Genomic DNA, 7,735 nt, shown 5'->3' on the forward strand with positions numbered 1-7,735 from the left:
TCACACTGAGGCAGAATGTCCCTCACACTGAGACTGAGTGTCCCTCACACTGAGTTTCCCTCACACTGAGTGTCCCTCACACTGAGGCAGAGTGTCCCTCACACTGACTGTCCCTCACACTGAATGTCCCTCACACTGAGGCAGAGTGTCCCTCACACTGAGGCAGAGTGTCCCTCACACAGAGTGTCCCTCACACTGAGGCAGAGTGTCCCTCACACAGAGTGTCCCTCACACTGGGTGTCCCTCACACTGAATGTCCCTCACACTGAGGCAGAGTGTCCCTCACACTGAGGCAGAGTGTCCCTCACACTGAGTGTCCCTCACACTGAATGTCCCTCACACTGAGGCAGTGTGTCCCTCACACTGAGTGTCCCTCACACTGAGGCAGAGTGTCCCTCACACTGAGTGTCCCTCACACTGAGTGACCCTCACACTGAGGCAGAGTGTCCCTCACGCTGAGGCAGAGTGTCCCTCACACAGAGTGTCCCTCACACTGAGTGTCCCTCACACTGAGTGACCCTCACACTGAGGCAGAGTGTCCCTCACACAGAGTGTCCCTCACACTGAGTGTCCCTCACACTGAGTGACCCTCACACTGAGGCAGAGTGTCCCTCACACTGACTGTCCCTCACACTGAATGTCCCTCACACTGAGGCAGTGTGTCCCTCACACTGAGTGTCCCTCACACTGAGGCAGAGTGTCCCTCACACTGAGTGTCCTTCACACTGAGTGACCCTCACACTGAGGCAGAGTGTCCCTCACACTGAGGCAGAGTGTCCCTCACACAGAGTGTCCCTCACACTGAGTGTCCCTCACACTGAGTGACCCTCACACTGAGGCAGAGTGTCCCTCACACTGAGTGTCCCTCACACTGTGTGTCCCTCACACAGAGTGTCCCTCACACTGAGTGACCCTCACACTGAGTGACCCTCACACTGAGGCAGAATGTCCCTCACACTGAGTGACCCTCACACTGAGGCAGAATGTCCCTCACACTGAGTGTCCCTCACACTGAGTGACCCTCACACTGAGTGTCCCTCACACTGAGTGACCCTCACACTGAGGCAGAATGTCCCTCACACTGAGTGTCCCTCACACAGAGTGTCCCTCACACTGAGTGACCCTCACACTGAGGCACCCTGCAGATTCAGTGAGTTAATGACTGAGAAGCTGGTTAACTCTGAGAGTGAGCAGCACAGTCTGCAGCGCTGCTGTGTCTGTGTCGGTAGCGTGGCCGAGCGGTCTAAGGCGCTGGATTTAGGCTCCAGTCTCCCCGGAGGCGTGGGTTCGAATCCCACCGCTGCCAGAGGTTTTCTCTCATTGCCGCTTGCACTTGTTGGGCTGTTTTACCGACAGCCGCAAAATTTATCTCTGCTCAGTTCTTTTTGTGCCCGGAATCAGCGGATGTCGGAGCCACTCCCCTCACTCACTCCCCTCACTACCTCCTCACTCCCCTCACTCACTACCTCCTCACTCCCCTCACTCACTACCCTCACTCCCCTCACTCACTCCCCTCACTCACTACCTCCTCACTCCCCTCACTCACTCCCCTCACTCCCCTCACTCACTCCCCTCACTCCCCTCACTCACTACCCCTCACTCCCCTCACTCCCCTCACTCACTCCCTCCTCACTCCCCTCACTCACTCCCCTCACTCACTACCCCCTAACTCCCCTCACTCACTCCCCTCACTCACTCCCCTCACTCACTACCTCCTCACTCCCCTCACTCACTACCCCCTCACTCCCCTCACTCACTACCTCCTCCTCCCCTCACTCACTCCCCTCACTCCCCTCACTCACTCCCTCCTCACTCCCCTCACTCACTCCCCTCACTCACAACCCCCTCACTCCCCTCACTCACTCCCCTCACTCACTCCCCTCACTCACTACCTCCTCACTCCCCTCACTCACTACCCTCACTCCCTCACTCACTCCCCTCACTCACTACCTCCTCACTCCCCTCACTCACTACCCTCACTCACTCCCCTCACTCACTACCTCCTCACTCCCCTCACTCACTCCCCTCACTCCCCTCACTCACTACCTCCTCCTCCCCTCACTCACTCCCCTCACTCACTACCCCCTCACTCCCCTCACTCACTCCCCTCACTCACTCCCCTCACTCACTACCTCCTCACTCACTACCTCCTCACTCCCCTCACTCACTACCCCCTCACTCCCCTCACTCACTACCTCCTCACTCCCCTCACTCACTACCCCCTCACTCCCCTCACTCACTCCCCTCACTCACTCCCCTCACTCACTACCTCCTCACTCCCCTCACTCACTACCTCCTCACTCCCCTCACTCACTCCCCTCACTCACTACCCCTCACTCCCCTCACTCACTCACCTCACTCACTCCCCTCACTCACTACCTCCTCACTCCCCTCACTCACTACCCCCTCACTCCCCTCACTCACTCCCCTCACTCACTACCTCCTCACTCCCCTCACTCACTACCTCACTCACTCCCCTCACTCACTACCTCCTCACTCCCTCACTCACTCCCCTCACACCCCTCACTCACTACCTCCTCCTCCCCTCACTCACTCCCCTCACTCACTCCCCTCACTCACTACCTCCTCACTCCCCTCACTCACTCCCCTCACTCACTACCTCCTCACTCCCCTCACTCACTCCCCTCACTCACTACCTCCTCACTCCCCTCACTCACTCCCCTCATCCCCTCACTCACTACCTCCTCCTCCCCTCACTCACTCCCCTCACTCACTCCCCTCACTCACTACCTCCTCACTCCCCTCACTCACTCCCCTCACTCACTACCTCCTCACTCCCCTCACTCACTCCCCTCACTCACTACCCCCTCACTCACTACCCCCTCACTCCCCTCACTCACTCCCCTCACTCACTACCTCCTCACTCCCCTCACTCACTCCCCTCACTCACTCCCCTCACTCACTACCTCCTCACTCCCCTCACTCACTCCCCTCACTCACTACCTCCTCACTCCCCTCACTCACTCCCCTCACTCCCCTCACTCACTACCTCCTCACTCCCCTCACTCACTACCCTTCACTACCTCCTCACTCACTACCTCCTCACTCCCCTCACTCACTCCCCTCACTCACTCCCCTCACTCACTACCTCCTCACTCCCCTCACTCACTACCTCCTCACTCCCCTCACTCACTACCTCCTCACTCCCCTCACTCACTCCCCTCACTCACTCCCCTCACTCACTACCTCCTCACTCCCCTCACTCACTCCCCTCACTCACTACCCCTCACTCCCCTCACTCACTCCCCTCACTCACTCCCCTCACTCACTACCTCCTCACTCCCCTCACTCACTACCTCCTCACTCCCTCACTCACTCCCCTCACTCACTACCCTCCTCACTCCCCTCACTCACTCCCCTCCCTCACTCACTCCCTCACTCACTACCTCCTCACTCCCCTCACTCACTCCCCTCACTCACTACCTCCTCACTCCCCCTCACTCACTCCCCTCACTCACTACCTCCTCACTCCTCTCACTCACTACCTCCTCACTCCCCTCACTCACTACCTCCTCACTCCCCTCACTCACTCCCCTCACTCACTCCCCTCCCTCACTCACTCCCTCTCTCACTCCCCTCACTCACTACCTCCTCACTCCCTCACTCACTACCTCCTCACTCCCCTCACTCACTCCCCTCACTCACTACCTCCTCACTCCCCTCACTCACTCCCCTCACTCACTAGCTCCTCACTCCCCTCACTCACTCCCCTCACTCACTACCTCCTCACTCCCCTCACTCACTCCCCTCACTCACTACCTCCTCACTCCCTCACTCACTCCCCTCACTCCCTCACTCACTCACTCACTCCCTCACTCCCCTCACTCACTCCCCTCACTCACTACCTCCTCACTCCCCTCACTCACTACCTCCTCACTCCCCTCACTCACTACCTCCTCACTCCCCTCACTCCAACTCCTCACTCCCCTCACTCACTACCTCCTCACTCCCCTCACTCACTACTCCTCACACCCCTCACTCACTACCTCCTCACTCCCCTCACTCACTCCCCTCACTCACTCCCCTCACTCACTACTCCTCACTCACTACCTCCTCACTCCCCTCACTCACTCCCCTCACTCACTACCTCCTCACTCCCCTCACTCACTCCCCTCACTCACTACCTCCTCACTCCCCTTACTCACTACCCCTCACTCCCCTCACTCACTCCCCTCACTCACTACCTCCTCACTCCCCTCACTCGCTACCTCCTCACTCCCCTCACTCACTACCCTCCTCACTCCCCTCACTCACTACCTCCTCACTCCCCTCACTCACTACCTCCTCACTCCCCTCACTCCCCTCACTCATTCCCTCACTCACTACCTCCTCACTCCCCTCACTCACTCCCCTCACTCACTCCCCTCACTCACTACCTCCTCACTCCCCTCACTCACTCCCCTCACTCACTAACTCCTCACTCCCCTCACTCACTACCTCCTCACTCCCCTCACTCACTCCCCTCACTCACTACCTCCTCACTCCCCTCACTCACTCCCCTCACTCACTACCTCCTCACTCCCCTCACTCACTACCTCCTCACTCCCCTCACTCACTCCCCTCACTCACTACCTCCTCACTCCCCTCACTCACTACCTCCTCACTCCCCTCACTCACTCCCCTCACTCACTACCTCCTCACTCACTACCTCCTCACTCCCCTCACTCACTCCCCTCACTCACTACCTCCTCACTCCCCTCACTCACTACCTCCTCACTCCCCTCACTCACTCCCCTCACTCACTACCTCCTCACTCCCCTCACTCACTCCCCTCACTCACTACCCTCCTCACTCCCCTCACTCACTACCTTCCTCACTCCCCTCACTCACTCCCCTCACTCACTACCTCCTCACTCCCCTCACTCACTCCCCTCACTCACTACCCCTCCTCACTCCCCTCTCACTCATCTCCCCTCACTCACTCACTCCCCTCACTCACTACCTCCTCACTCCCCTCACTCACTCCCCTCACTCACTACCTCCTCACTCCCCTCACTCACTCCCCTCACTCGCTACCTCCTCACTCCCCTCACTCGCTACCTCCTCACTCCCCTCACTCACTACCTCCTCACTCCCCTCACTCACTACCTCCTCACTCCCCTCACTCACTCCCCTCACTCACTACCTGCTCACACCCCTCGCTCACACCCCTCACTCCCTACCTCCTCACTCCCCTCACTCACACCCCTCACTCCCCTCACTCACTCCCCTCACTCCCCTCACTCACTCCCCTCACTCACACCCCTCACTCACACCCCTCACTCACACCCCTCACTCACTACCTCCTCACTCCCCTCACTCCCCCCACTCACACCCCTCACTCACTCCCCTCGCTCACTACCTCCTCACACCCCTCGCTCACACCCCTCACTCCCTACCTCCTCACTCCCCTCACTCACACCCCTCACTCCCCTCACTCACTCCCCTCACTCACTCCCCTCACTCCCCTCACGCCCCTCACTCACTCCCCTCACTCACTCCCCTCACTCACACCCCTCACTCACACCCCTCACTCTCCTGACTCACTCACTCCCCTCACTCACAACCCCTCACTCCCTCATTCACACCCCTCACTCCCTCACTCACACCCCTCACTCCCCTCACTCACTCCCCTCACTCACACCCCTCACTCCCCTCACTCACTACCTCCTCACTCCCCTCACTCACTACCTCCTCACACCCCTCACTCCCCTCACTCACACCCCTCACTCACTACTTCCTCACTCCCCTGACTCACTCCCCTCACTCCCCTCACTCACTCCCTTCACTCACTCCCCACTCACTACCTCCTCACTCCCCTCACTCACTACCTCCTCACTCCCCTCATTCACTCCCCCCTCACTCCCCTCACTCACTCCCCTCACTCCCCTCACTCACTCCCTTCACTCACTCCCCACTCACTACCTCTTCACTCCCCTCACTCACAACCCCCTTACTCCCCCCACTCCCCTCATACCTTTGCTCATTACCTCCTCACTCCCCTCACTAACCTCACTACCTCCCCACTCCCCTCACTCCCTCCCTTCATTCCCCTCACTGCCCTAACTCCCCTCACTCACTACCTCCTCATTCCCCTCACTGTCCCCTCACTCTATCTCCTCACTCCCCTCACTCACTACCTCCTCACACTCCTCACTCACTACCTCCTCACTCCCCTCACTACCTCCTCACTCCCCTCACTACCACCTCACTCCCCTCTCTCACTACCTCATCACACCCTTCACTACCCCTCTCTCCCCTCACTACCCTCTCTCACTACCTCCTCACTCCACTCACTCATTACCTCATCACTATCCTCACTACCCTCACTCATTACTTCCTCACTCCTCTCACTAACACTCACTCACTACCCCTCACTCACTTCCTCTTCACTCCCCTCACTACCCCTCACTCACTTCCTCCTCACCTCCCTCACTCACTCCCCCCTCACTCCCTCCTCACTCCCCTCAATCCCCTCACTACCCCTGACTACCCCTCACTGCCCTCACTCCCTCCTCATACACTCCCTCCTCACTCACTCCCTCTCACTATCCCTCACTCCACTCACTACCCCTCACTCCACCCTCACTCCCTTCTCACTCAATCCCCTCACTCCCTTCGCTACCCCTCACTACCCCCTCTCCGCTCACTCCCTCACTCACTCCCTCCTCACTCCCCTCGCTACCCCTCACTCCCCTCACTCCCTCCTCACTCACTCCCCCTCACTCCCCTCATCATGCATGGGCAGCACGGTAGCACAGTGGTTAGCACAGTTGCTTCACAGCTGCAGGGTCACAGCAGTGCTAACCACTGTGCCACAAGGCCAACTTGAACATGTTGGACCCAGCCGGACCCAGCAGCCTCACCAACACCAAACCATCACCAGCGGAGAGGCTGATGGAGTTCGTATGGAGTCAAGTCCAAAATCACCGGGATGCGGTAAAGGAGGCCCTCACGATGGCGATGAGATTGGTAATTGAGACCGCACTGGTCCCCTTAATGGGAAGGATGGATAAGGTGGAACGACAGCTGGAGGCGCAAGGAGCGATGATCCGGGACCCGGAGATAATGAGGGTGAGAGCAGCACGGTGGCACAGTGGGTTAGCACTGCTGCCTCACGGCGCTGAGGTCCCAGGTTCGATCCCGGCTCTGGGTCACTGTCCGTGTGGAGTTTGCACATTCTCCCCCGTGTCTGTGTGGGTCTCATCCCCACAACCCAAAGATGTGCAGGGTAGGTGGATTGGCCACGCTAAACTGCCCCTTAATTGGAAAAAATGAATTGGGTATATTAAATTTATAAAATTTAAAAAAAGAGATAACGCGGCTGACTGTGGACATGGTGGTTCGCACTGTTGCCTCACAGCGCCAGGGTCCCGGGTTCAATTCCCGGCTGGGCACTGTCTGTGTGGAGTCTGCACGTTCTCCCCCGTGTCTGCGTGGGTTTCCTCCGGGTGCTCCGGATTCCTCGCACAGTCCAAAGACGCGCTGTTAGGTGGATTGGCCATGATAAATTGCCCCTTAGTGTCCAATGGTTAGGTGGAGTTACTGGGTTACGGGGATAGGGTGGAAGTGAGAGTTTATGTCGGATGATCTTTCCAAGGGCCTGTGCAGACTCGATGGGCTGAATGGCCTCCATTGCACTGTCGTATTGTATGATTGTCCATAGACAAGACCAATGTGACTGCAGTATTTCATGGAACAGAGAACATACAGTGCAGAAGGAGGCCATTCAGCC

General features: G+C 58.2%; 1 non-coding gene across 1 annotated transcript; it reads left to right on the forward strand.

Annotated features, from left to right (window-relative positions):
* The first annotated feature begins 1,224 nt into the window (after positions 1-1,224).
* Positions 1,225-1,306, forward strand: trnal-uag (transfer RNA leucine (anticodon UAG)). Its single transcript has one exon. It is a non-coding gene; the product is annotated as a tRNA-Leu (tRNA).
* Positions 1,307-7,735: the final 6,429 nt, after the last annotated feature.

This window comes from Scyliorhinus torazame, chromosome 31, assembly GCF_047496885.1.
Source record: "Scyliorhinus torazame isolate Kashiwa2021f chromosome 31, sScyTor2.1, whole genome shotgun sequence".
Classification (NCBI taxonomy): domain Eukaryota; kingdom Metazoa; phylum Chordata; class Chondrichthyes; order Carcharhiniformes; family Scyliorhinidae; genus Scyliorhinus; species Scyliorhinus torazame.